We start from the raw sequence: 13,293 nt of genomic DNA on the forward strand, positions 1-13,293 counted from the left end.
AAATGCCGAAATCCGAGTTATAACGAATAAGTTATGGCCCGTCGAAGTTTCGCGACAAAACCGGCACGACACTACGCGACGTAAATAGTGAATTTACGAAAGAGGACTTTTTGGACTTAGTGATATAAACAAAAGTTGTAGTATACGTTAAAACGAGACCGTGCATAAAAAGAACGCCCAAATCTGACTTCGTATGAGGAAGTTATGATTTTTCTAAGATTTAGCCTAGCAGTGCACGACCCGAAACTCGAATTTTTGATCGAGCGGTTTTTGGCCAACGCGACCTAAATAAGAATTGAGCGGTTTTTAGCCGACGGAGTCAAAAGGAAAGTTGTAGATCTTATTTTTTACCTACGCGTGGATATAAAGAACGTCAAAAACGGAGCTCGTATGCGAAAGTTGAGGATTTTAGAAGTCGGAAGTGTGTTGTGCGAAAATGGGTGATGTGGCACAATCTTGGCCATTGCTTTCTCCCCAAGTCTTGCCACCAGATGGTGACATGTGGCACCAAGTTCAACCATATTTCACCCTATAAATAGAACCTCTTCCACCCTCATTTTCTTCACACCTTTCCCATTCTTTCTTCTCTCTACACTCTCTCTAAACCTCCCAAAAAAAACTCCCCTAGCACTAGAAGAAAGCCTCGAAGCGCTCGACGGTTCTGAGAAGAAGAGCTTTCAGCTCGGAAGTCCTGCCCCTGCAGAGCCCGGCTTCTATCCAAACCCCATCGTAGGTAAGATACGCCTACGTAATTTTTAATATAGCTTTTATTTAAATATAGTAACGTTATTAGGACCTTATAATAATTATTTGAGCTATTATTATGGGTTATATAAGTGTCGTTATAATATCTTTTTAACTACTCGCGGTACGGGGAATCTAGTTTAAAGGGCCACATATGGTTGTTGGATTTCAGACGTGCTATATGACAAAATGGTCCTGCCCTCCGGTGTTTTATGTTTGGCCCATTTCTGTACATAGTGGTTGGAAAATATTGTTTAAACGCTTATATAATAATAATAATGCTAAGATTAATAATTAGTCACAGTAAATATTAGACTAAAATTTAGCGATAATAATGCTAGGTATCGTCGAAGGAAAATAGAATCGTTAAAAGTGAAGCGCTGCCCGAGTTTGAAATCATCACTTTAACAAGTGAGTGCATAGTTACTTTCATCTTACACATAGATATGAAGTATTTTATATAAATTACATGCTATGTGTGCATATTATTTGAATACTTGCTTTCTATGCTGGATGAACGATTTTATACATGTTTTAAATAATTTAAACTGTATATGTATTTTATATCTACGAATATGTTGGGTAAAACATGAGTAGATGAATGATGAGAGATTAAAGATGATATGAGTGAACATTGGCAGCTATAGACTTAGTGCCTAACAAATAACATCGACATCTATGGACTTAGTGCCTATTGAATAAACGTTGGTAGCTATGGACTTAGTAGCTGTTAGATAAACGTTGGTAGCTATGGAGTTAGTACCTATTAGATAAACATTGGTAGCTATGGATTTAATACCCGATGAATGAACTTTAGCAGCTATGGAATTAGTGTTTTACGAACGAGCATTGGCAGCTATGGACTTAGTGCCAAATGTTGGTATTGCAGGGAAAGCTTAAAGTGGTATGAAGGCTTTTATGAGATAAAAAAAAACATAGGACAGGGGCAAAAATGGGCAAAGGCTTCACTGTTTGATTCACTTTCACAGTAAACAAAAGAAGTCACACACTACCAACGTACACCATCACCTTTTAAACTAATCAAATGTAGAAAAATAAGGAAACTAACTCACACTACTGACGAGCGGTCGTTGTCGCGTCAAAAATAAACCTTATTTCCACTAATCTAGCGAGTGGTAAGTAAGGGTCGGATCCAGAGGAGCTTATGGTTAATAGTTTAGTTACTATTTTGATTTAACGATAAAGAAATAATGATTAATTTGAGATTTATAAATATGATGACAAACAAAAAATATATGATTTTAATTCAATTAAAAACAATGATCGCTTCCGGTTTCAGAATTAATAATTATATGAATTAGAAATGAGTGTTATTAATTTTTCATAGTCGATTTAATTAAAGTCTAAGTCCAAAATAGAAAATAAGTGTAACCGCACCCTCCGTCCTACACACCGCTATTGGATGATTTGGCACGGTGGGGAGATCACTTAAAATTATTTTAAACTTGGAATAATTAATTGATAAATGAATAAAATAAGTGTAACGATTTTATAATGTTAAAAACATAAACAAAATCCACAAATAATATTCAACAAATTCAAATGTTCACACCCAAAAATAATACAATAAGTAAGAATTAAAACCTACTCCCGGTTGCGATCACGAGAGGATTTAGCCGCACATTGTAGACTTATACAAACTCATATTTGTATTCTTGAATTCTTGATGTCTTGATCTTGAATCTTGAAAAGTCTTGAATCTTTGATGGCTTGAATTCTTTGAAAAAGATAGGAATTTGGAAGACTAAAATGCTTCCAAAAAAATATAGAAATTTCCTAAATAAGGTGGTGGTATGAAAGTAGGTTGGTATAAGAGGTATATAAGGTGTGTAAGAGTGTATGAGTGTGTAAGAATGTAAGAGGTGTGTAAGAATGTAAGAGGTGTGTTTGAAATGGTGATTTTGAGGTGGTATTTATAGTGAATTTTTGGAAAATTAAATACCAAAAAGAATGAAATAAAGCTAGGAATATTAAGCTTTTAGATTGGATCTAAGATCCAATCTAAATCTTATGAAAAAGAATTCAAAAGAATTAAAAAGATGGAATTATTTGGATCTAGGAATATTAAGCTTTTAGATTGGCTTGGCTGGCTCTGGCTGAGCTCGGCTTCGGCTTGGCTTGGCTTGGCTGGGGCCTTTTCTTTTCTTTTTCATTTTTTTTAAATTAAATAAATTCAATTTAATTACTATGAATTAATTAGAAAATAATTAATTATTTCCCACTAATTTATTTTAATTAAACCTCATTAATTAATTTAAATTCTTTTTATTTTTATTTTTAAAAACATGATTTTTATATATTATTTTTATTTTGATTTTACTAAAAATACATTTAATTAAATTAAATTATTTAGAAAATAATAAAATTATTATTTCCTAAATGAATCATTTTAATTAAATTATAATTAATTTAAAAATACAATTTTTTATTTTTTTATTTTGTTTTCTCGTCTTTCCAAACCCGAACATCTTCAATTCTTTTGTTTTCAATCTTGATTTCTCTTCGTGTAATTCCTTGAACTTCTTTTTGCATCTTTTTGTACCATTTTCATCATATTTACCACCTACAAACATAATTCAAATACATGTCAAAGTAGCACCATTCTTAGATAAAATCGGTTATTTTACATAAATTATAGTATATTAAGCGTGATGTAAAATATACCGATCAAACCTCCCCAACTTATCTCTTTCTCGTCCCGAGAAAGATCCAAATGTAATTGATTAGCGTGCTAGAAAACTTCTTTGATGTTTTTGAAAACTAAAGATATGAATTATAAACTAGTTTTCACATGGAACCATAACAGAATTAAATAGCACCAATCAATACCACCTGATCAAGATATAGCAACAAATGAGGTCACATTTCTTTCTTTGAAGTGGAGACGCGTTTCAAGGTCGATTTAAAGATATCGCTTTACCATAGGCTTGATCTACCTCTACTTAGTGACTACTTAAATAGCAATCAAAAGGGCTTTCATGTTGTAATGTTCGGCTAAGGGTAGGGTAGGGATGTTTTTGGATTGGTGACTTGGGTCTTTTAGACTTTAAGAGCACAACAAAGATAATTATTATAACTCGATAAATACAATACAACTATATACAAACATTAATAACATCTACAACTTATCTAAAATGACTCAAAACGTTTGGATAAGACAAAAATCTTTTTGGATTATGTTCAATTTAAAAATCATGACATTATTTGAATATGTCAATTCAAATTAAACTTTTATTATTAACAAAAACACAAAAGTTATTCAAACTAAAATGCTTGGTTCTGGTTTTTTTTTTTTAAATTTTTTTTTATTTTATTTTATTTTTTTTTTTTTTTTGCACAACAAAACCCCAAAGTGTATATATATGGACTCAACATGAAACAAAAATTGCAAACGTTTACAAACATATAAAATATTTCTAACTAACCTTCACTAACGCTATACTTTTATTTTTAACATTTTTTTTTTGAACACAACAGATATATATCAAAATATGGAAGCTCAAACTTTAGATTTGTTTCTAAACTTTGATTTTCTAAAAATAACAAATAACACAAAAAAATCTCACATCATACAACTTTAAACTTAGGCTTAGATTTTCTAAAAATGTCGAAAATTTGTGTAAAATGTTTCGGACAACGTTAATTTCTTGATATCTAACCTTAAGTTTATAAAACTATAAATACTTGCACAAACAAAAAGAGAACATTCAAATAAAGGGGTAGCTGTCTTTTTTTTTTTTTATTTTTTATTTTTATATATATATATATATATTAAACCAATTTTTTAGAACCAAGCAAGAGAAATTTTCTGAAATTTCACAATTTATTTGACTCGCTAAAATATGAACAATATATATAACAAATACATACATGGAAATGATAAAACTTTGCTTATAAAGTCGAAAGACATGGTAGGAAAGTGTTTGGGATATGGCTTAAATCTGCTTAAGAAACGAACAGGCTAAGGCTCAAAGTGGTTAACAACAGGGATTTTAAATACAAATGGGTAGGCTTAAGGGTTAATTGGCTAAAAATAAAAATAAATGAATTGCCTTTATCATTTTGATATTCAGTATTCTTAAAATAGAGTTAAAACAAGTTCTAGAAAGCTGATCTACTGCATGAAATGTATCAGTCTGTTACGGTCCACTTTCTCACTGTTATGCATCCTATTGTTTGTTTCTATATCCATACAAGTAATACTAATTGGTGCTTCAAAATGTTTTGTTTTGTTTTGTTTTTTTTTTTTTTTTTTTTTTTTTTTTTTTATGTTTCCTGCTATAATTTGGTAAAAGCATACTAACATACTAACACAATTACATTCTTTCCTTTTTGGGATAATTTCTTATTTATATTAAAAAAAATCACACAAAACAAACAAAAAAATCGAGATCACCTGATAGTTCTTGGTAGAGGAGGCTTTTATATCTTCAAAAATAGGAGAAAAATGTTGAATTTTTTTTTTCTTGTTGGGCTCCATCAAAACCAAAAATTGCAGCATATTTGGTTTGTCGCCTTTTTCTCATTTAAGTATACCTCCCCAACTTTAAACTTTGCATCGTCCTCGATGTGAAACACAAAAGAAAACCATAAAACAATAAAATGAAATAAACCACAAACACACCAAATAAAATAAATCCATCATTTTCGCTGAGGATCGCGATTGCACTTGGCATGTGCAACAAGCCTTTTAAACCCCTAGGTTACCCTAATGGACGAGTGAAGTCTCGTGAGGGTTTGCAGTGAACATACCCACAAAGTTCTCGGGTTGCCTCCCGAAGTAGCGCTAAGTTTAACGTCTTCAGCCAGACGTGTTACCTCGAAGTAAAAACTAGATGACGTAAGTGGGTTGTTCTTGTAAAAAGTCAACCCGTTCTACTTGTACCTCATGTCGTGTGGCGGATGAAATATAGGGCTTGAGACGATGCCCGTTTACTTTGAATGACTCACCGCCTTTTTCATCTTTGATCTCAATCTCTCCGTGAGGTGTGACATCAACTACTTCATATGGTCCTGACCATTTGCTTTTCAATTTCCCGGGAAAAAGCTTTAACCGTGAATTAAATAGCCACACTTTTTGTCCTTTTTCAAAAGTTTTGATCTTTAATTTTGCATCGTGGAATGCTTTCATCTTGGACTTATATGTGACAGCATTATTGTATGCCTCATCCCGGAGTTCTTCCAGTTCACTCAATTGTAGTTTTCGTTCTTTTCCTGCTTGATCATACTCCAAATTTACTTCTTTGATGGCCCACAATGCTCGATGTGCTAACTCAACCGGTAAGTGACATCCTTTTCCATAAACAAGTCTATAAGGGGTTGTGCCAATCGGTGTTTTGAAAGCAGTCCGATAGGCCCAAAGCGCATCATCTAGTCTTAGTGACCAGTCTTTGCGGTCAGGTCTAACAGTTTTTTGTAAAATTTCTTTGATCTGTCGATTAGACACTTCCACTTGACCAATTGTTTGAGGGTGGTAAGGTGTGGCAATTCTATGATTCACACCATATTGTTTGAGTAGTTTGCCAAATTTAAAGTTTTTAAAATGTGACCCCCCATCACTGATGATCACACGAGGGATACCATGTCTCACAAAAATATTTTTCTTGACAAACTTACAAACAACATGGTGATCATTTGTTTTGGTGGCCTCGGCTTCAATCCACTTTGAGACATAATCGACAGCCACCAAAATATAAATATTGCCGAAAGAAGTTGGAAAAGGACCCATAAAGTCAATTCCCCACACATCAAATATTTCAACAACCAAGATGGGGTTTAATGGCATTTGGTCTCTTTTTGAGATCCCCCCAACTTGTTGGCATTTCAAACAGGATTTAACAAACACATGCGCATCACGAAAAATTGTTGGCCAGAAGAAACCCGTGTCTAGAACTCTGTGACCCGTCTTTTGAGCACTGAAATGTCCTCCACATGCATATGAGTGACAATGAGCCAATAAATCTTGAATTTCATGGTCAGGGACACATCTCCGAATTATTTGATCTGGTCCAATCTTGAATAAGTCTGGATTGTCCCAAATAAACCGTTTTGCTTGTGCCATGAAATGTTTCATCTTTTGCTTTGTCCAATACTCTGGTATTTTTCCTGTAGCCAAATAATTCACAATATTAGCAAACCAAGGTAATCCATTGATGTTCAATAATTGTTCATCGGGAAAGGTATCCCGAATTTCATCCTTGAAAGTGCTTGATACATCAATGGGGAGTCTGGACAAGTGATCAGCTACTACATTATCACTTCCTTTCTTATCCTGAATTTCTAAGTTAAATTCTTGTAGTAGCAATATCCATCTAATAAGCCTCGGTTTTGCATCTTTCTTTTGCATGAGATGACGCAAAGCACTATGGTCCATAAAAACAACAACTTTTGACCCCCAAACATATGAGCGAAATTTGTCTAAAGCAAAGACAACTGCTAACAACTCTTTTTCCGTTGTTGTGTAATTCAATTGTATATCGGAAAAACTTTTGCTAGCATAAGAGATTACAACGGGCTTTTTATTCACCCGTTGCCCCAATACAGCACCAACCGCATAATCACTTGCGTCACACATGATTTCAAAAGGTTGTGACCAATCAGGTGATCGCAATATTGGTGCTTGGGAAAGTTGTCCCTTTAGATTTTGAAAGGATTTCATACACGATTCATCAAAAGAAAATGGTGCGTCTTTAGAGAGCAAATTGCATAAAGGTTTTGAAATCGCACTAAAATTTTTGATGAATCGTCTATAAAAACCTGCATGTCCAAGAAAAGATCTCACGCCTTTGACATTTGTGGGAGGTGGTAGTAAGGAAATGAGTTGTACTTTGGCATGGTCAACTTCAAATCCTCTTTCAGAAACAACATGCCCAAGTACAACTCCTTCTTTAACCATGAAATGACTTTTCTCCCAACTTAAAACCAAGTTTGTCTCTGTGCAACGTTTCAAAACTTTTACCAATTGTTGGAGACATGTGTCAAATGTTGATCCAAAAATAGAGAAATCATCCATAAAAATTTCCAAGGACTCCCCGACCATGTCTGAAAAAATACTAGTCATTAATCTTTGAAAAGTGGCAGGGGCATTACATAATCCGAATGGCATTCGTCGGAAAGCGAAAGTACCATAGGGACATGTAAAAGTAGTCTTGGCTTGGTCTTCAGGATGTATAGGTATTTGATTGTATCCAGAATACCCATCCAGAAAACAATAAAACTTTTGACCTGATAATTTCTCTATTATTTGGTCAATGAAAGGTAAAGGAAAATGGTCTTTTAAAGTGGCAGTATTTAATTTGCGATAATCAATACAAACCCGCCACCCGGTTACCGGCCGAGTGGTTATCTTTTCACCACTTGAAGTTTCTACGATCGTGATGCCGGCTTTCTTTGGAACGGTTTGCGTTGGGCTAACCCATACACTGTCAGAGATTGGGTAGATGATTCCGGCATCTAACCACTTTAACACTTCTTTCTTCACGACTTCCCTCATATTAGGGTTCGACCTTCTTTGCGTCTCTCTTGATGGTTTTGTCGACGGTTCGGTAATGATTCTATGCATGCAAACTGCTGGGCTTATTCCCTTAAGATCGGCAATCGTCCATCCAACTGCGGCTTTGTATGTGTTAAGCACCTTCAGTAATGCTTGTTCTTGTTCCTCTGTCAAATCTGATGCAATGATCACCGGAAGCGTTTGATTTTCTCCTAAAAAGGCATATTTCAAATGCTTCGGTAATAACTTCAATTCCAATGCTGGTGGTTCTTCCAATGATGGCTTTATCTTTAAATCAATTGAATCTGGGAGATCATCAAAATTATTTGACCAAGTTGACGTGCGACCATGGATAGCATTCAGAAACTCTTTTTGATCTTTAATTGATTTAGATCTGTCACTGTCACAAAAAACATCCTCCAAATCATTGGTTATGTCCATGAGCATATTTGCGGTATGCTCGTGAACACAATCCCCGATGGTGTCTATCATAAAGCAATCATTATGATCTGGAGAGTTAGCGTTTGGTTCAAAGGCTTGTAGTCTCAACTTGCGGTTGCCAAAAGTCACGTCAATTGCACCATCTCGACAACTAATTTGAGCATTTATAGTTGCTAAAAAGGGACGACCGAGAATGACATTTTGTTGTTTGTCCTTGAAGTGTTTTTCAGAGTCCATAACTATGAAGTCAACTGGGTAATAAAAATCTTCCACCTTGACTATGACATCAGGCAACATCCCCCGTGGTAATTTAAGTGACAAATCGGCCATGGACACAGTAATGTTAGTTGGTTGCAATGGGCCAAGGTCATATTTATCATATAAACTACCAGGAAGGACATTGATACTTGCTCCAAGATCAAGAAGTGCCTTTTTGATTTTTATGTTTCCAATTTCAATTGTAATTAAAGGTGCTCCAGGATCTTTTAATTTGGGTGGAAGTATTCCTGTCAAAGCGGCACTAACATGTGCTGTACCGTTTGATTTTGTTGGAATTCGGTGACGTCTCTTTTGAGTACATAAATCTTTGAGGAATTTAGCATAAGCCGGAATTTGCTTAATGGCATCGATAAGTGGGATGTTAATTTTGACTTGTCGAAAAGTTTCCCAAATATCATCATTTTTTTTAAAAACTTGTTTTTCTGGGTTTTTCAAAGCTGTTGGGTAAGGGGTGGTATTTGTCTCCACATGTCCTTCCCCAACTTTAGACTGTTCCGACTCATGCAATTTTCCTTTCAATTTATGTTCTCGTTCAGTTGGTGTTTTAAGAGTCTTTTCACTTTCATTATCAGAAGATACATAATCCTCCACTAAAACCTCATCAGGATTTTTTAACGAGTTTGGTGTAGGCTTATGCACTTGATTATCATATGATTTACCACTACGCAGAATAGTTACCTCATTTACATGTGCATTGTTGTTGGTGTTGGTGGTGGTGGTGTTGCTAGTTGAAGCTCTTGAGTGTTGAGGATTTACTTGCGTGGTGCCCGGAAGGTTGCCAGGTGGTCGCCGATTTATTTGCTCTGCTATTTGTCCCAATTGCTTCTCAAGTATTGAAATTGATTTGGAGTTAATTTCATTTTGCTTGAGACTTTCCTTCATCATGTTCATCAATTGTTCCATTTGCTTATCATGGTATGGTTCACTTGTCTTTCCATGATTTGCTTGAGAAGAAACTGGCCGATGATGTTGATTTTGACTGGATTGGCCCGAATTGTTGTTGCTGACCTTGTTGCCTTGCCAGTTTGGGTTGAAGTTGTTGTTGTTGTTCCGCCAATTTGAACTTGAATTGTTGTTGTTCCTCCATCGGTCATTGTTGCTTTGGTTGTTGAATTGATTGTGTTGTTGTTGTGGTCTATAGAAATTTCGCCTTTCTTCATTCAAATCAGCCTGATCGCCGGAAGAATAAAAGACTTCTTCAACTTTATCATTATTTTGAGCGAACATGTTCCCTTTTCTGCAGTCTTTAGCCTTGTGTGGTCCTTCACATAAACTGCAAACAGTTTGAACATTAGATTGAGGGTTTTGTTTGAGTTGACTGATTTCAGTTGTCAGTTTCCGCATTTGGGAAAGGACTTCAGTCAGCACTTCATCGGTTTGATGTACACTCTCAAATTTAAGTTGTTTGTTTTTGTTGCCACGATATTGGACCGAATGAGCGGGACTGCCATTCATTGCCATTTCATCTATGAGTTCATAAGTTTCTTCTGGTGTTTTGTTCCTTATGGAACCTCCGGCAGCTGCATGGAGTGATTGTTGTGTATGAATGTCCAAACTATTGAAGAATGTTTGAACCTGCCTCCACATAGGTAGCTCATGATGTGGGCATCTTTGGAGTAGCTCTCGGTATCTTTCCCATGCTTCGTATAGCGATTCGCCATCTTCAGCTTGAAATGAAAGGATTTCATTGATCATCATGTTTGTCTTTGATGGTGGAAAGTACTTGGTTAGGAATTTGTCAGCCAAGTCTTCCCAAGTGGTGATGGATTCAGCGGGTAATGTTGAGAACCACCTCTTGGCACGGCCTCGTAAAGAGAAAGGAAAGAGGCGTAGTCGGATTGCATCTTCAGTTACTCCATCCATCTTGAACATGTCACAAATGTCCAAGAAACTAGTGATGTGTGTATTGGGGTCACTATCGGGTGAACCATCGAATTGCGCACTATTTTGCACCATTTGGATCACATGCATCTTGATCTCAAAAGTTGTAGCTCCTACTTCAGGTCGTTTAATGCATGATTTGGTCCCGTCAAGTGAGGGTCGTGCAAAATCTCCCATGCTTCTTCAAAAATTAAGGCGCGGTGAGTAACACGATTTCTTTTTGCCGTTCTTTCGATTTCTGAGTTAACAAGCAATGGAGAGGATCGTCTCGAATAACGAGTATGCATGCACAACAAAAAAAAAAAAATACCAACGCGTAAAAGGAATTTAACCATTATAAATAAAGACTATAAGAAATAAAAAAAAAAAAAAAATTTATATGTATTTTTTATATATATTTTTTTTATATATATTTTCGATGTTAAAAAAAAAAAAATCAAATAAACAAATTTTTTTTTTTTATATTTTTTTATATATATTTTCGAAATTATACTTAAAAAAAAAATTGTGAAATTTTTTTTTTTGTATATATATATTCGAAAATTATACTAAAAATAAAAAAAATATATATCAAATAAACAACTAGAAAGAAAATGTGAAATTTTTATCAATTTTTTTTTTAAAATTTTTTTTTAAAATTTTTTTTAAAATAAAAATCAAAATAAATAACTAAATATTAAGCGCAATAACTCCCCGGCAACGGCGCCAAAATTTGACGAGCGGTCGTTGTCGCGTCAAAAATAAACCTTATTTCCACTAATCTAGCGAGTGGTAAGTAAGGGTCGGATCCAGAGGAGCTTATGGTTAATAGTTTAGTTACTATTTTGATTTAACGATAAAGAAATAATGATTAATTTGAGATTTATAAATATGATGACAAACAAAAAATATATGATTTTAATTCAATTAAAAACAATGATCGCTTCCGGTTTCAGAATTAATAATTATATGAATTAGAAATGAGTGTTATTAATTTTTCATAGTCGATTTAATTAAAGTCTAAGTCCAAAATAGAAAATAAGTGTAACCGCACCCTCCGTCCTACACACCGCTATTGGATGATTTGGCACGGTGGGGAGATCACTTAAAATTATTTTAAACTTGGAATAATTAATTGATAAATGAATAAAATAAGTGTAACGATTTTATAATGTTAAAAACATAAACAAAATCCACAAATAATATTCAACAAATTCAAATGTTCACACCCAAAAACAATACAATAAGTAAGAATTAAAACCTACTCCCGGTTGCGATCACAAGAGGATTTAGCCGCGCATTGTAGACTTATACAAACTCATATTTGTATTCTTGAATTCTTGATGTCTTGATCTTGAATCTTGAAAAGTCTTGAATCTTTGATGGCTTGAATTCTTTGAAAAAGATAGGAATTTGGAAGACTAAAATGCTTCCAAAAAAATATAGAAATTTCCTAAATAAGGTGGTGGTATGAAAGTAGGTTGGTATAAGAGGTATATGAGGTGTGTAAGAATGTAAGAGGGTGTGTAAGAATGTAAGAGGTGTGTAAGAATGTAAGAGGTGTGTTTGAAATGGTGATTTTGAGGTGGTATTTATAGTGAATTTTTGGAAAATTAAATACCAAAAAGAATGAAATAAAGTTAGGAATATTAAGCTTTTAGATTGGATCTAAGATCCAATCTAAATCTTATGAAAAAGAATTCAAAAGAATTAAAAAGATGGAATTATTTGGATCTAGGAATATTAAGCTTTTAGATTGGCTTGGCTGGCTCCGGCTGAGCTCGGCTTCGGCTTGGCTTGGGCCTTTTCTTTTCTTTTTCATTTTTTTTAAATTAAATAAATTCAATTTAATTACTATAAATTAATTAGAAAATAATTAATTATTTCCCACTAATTTATTTTAATTAAACCTCATTAATTAATTTAAATTCTTTTTATTTTTATTTTTAAAAACATGATTTTTATATATTATTTTTATTTTGATTTTATTAAAAATACATTTAATTAAATTAAATTATTTAGAAAATAATAAAATTATTATTTCCTAAATGAATCATTTTAATTAAATTATAATTAATTTAAAAATACAATTTTTTATTTTTTAATTTTGTTTTCTCGTCTTTCCAAACCCGAACATCTTCAATTCTTTTGTTTTCAATCTTGATTTCTCTTCATGTAATTCCTTGAACTTCTTTTTGCATCTTTTTGTACTATTTTCATCATATTTACCACCTACAAACATAATTCGAATACATGTCAAAGTAGCACCATTCTTAGATAAAATCGGTTATTTTACATAAATTATAGTATATTAAGCGTGATGTAAAATATACCGATCAACTACCCTCTAGACTCGGTACTAAAGCCAACATGGCTGCAGACTTATTCAAACTCTACTTTTGACCACTACTTTCACCAAAAATAATTAAAATAACACATATCAAAACATTTCTGGA

The sequence above is a fragment of the Lactuca virosa genome, chromosome 3 (genome assembly GCF_052849685.1).
Source record: "Lactuca virosa cultivar CGN04683 chromosome 3, Lactuca_virosa_CGN04683_v6, whole genome shotgun sequence".
Taxonomy (NCBI): domain Eukaryota; kingdom Viridiplantae; phylum Streptophyta; class Magnoliopsida; order Asterales; family Asteraceae; genus Lactuca; species Lactuca virosa.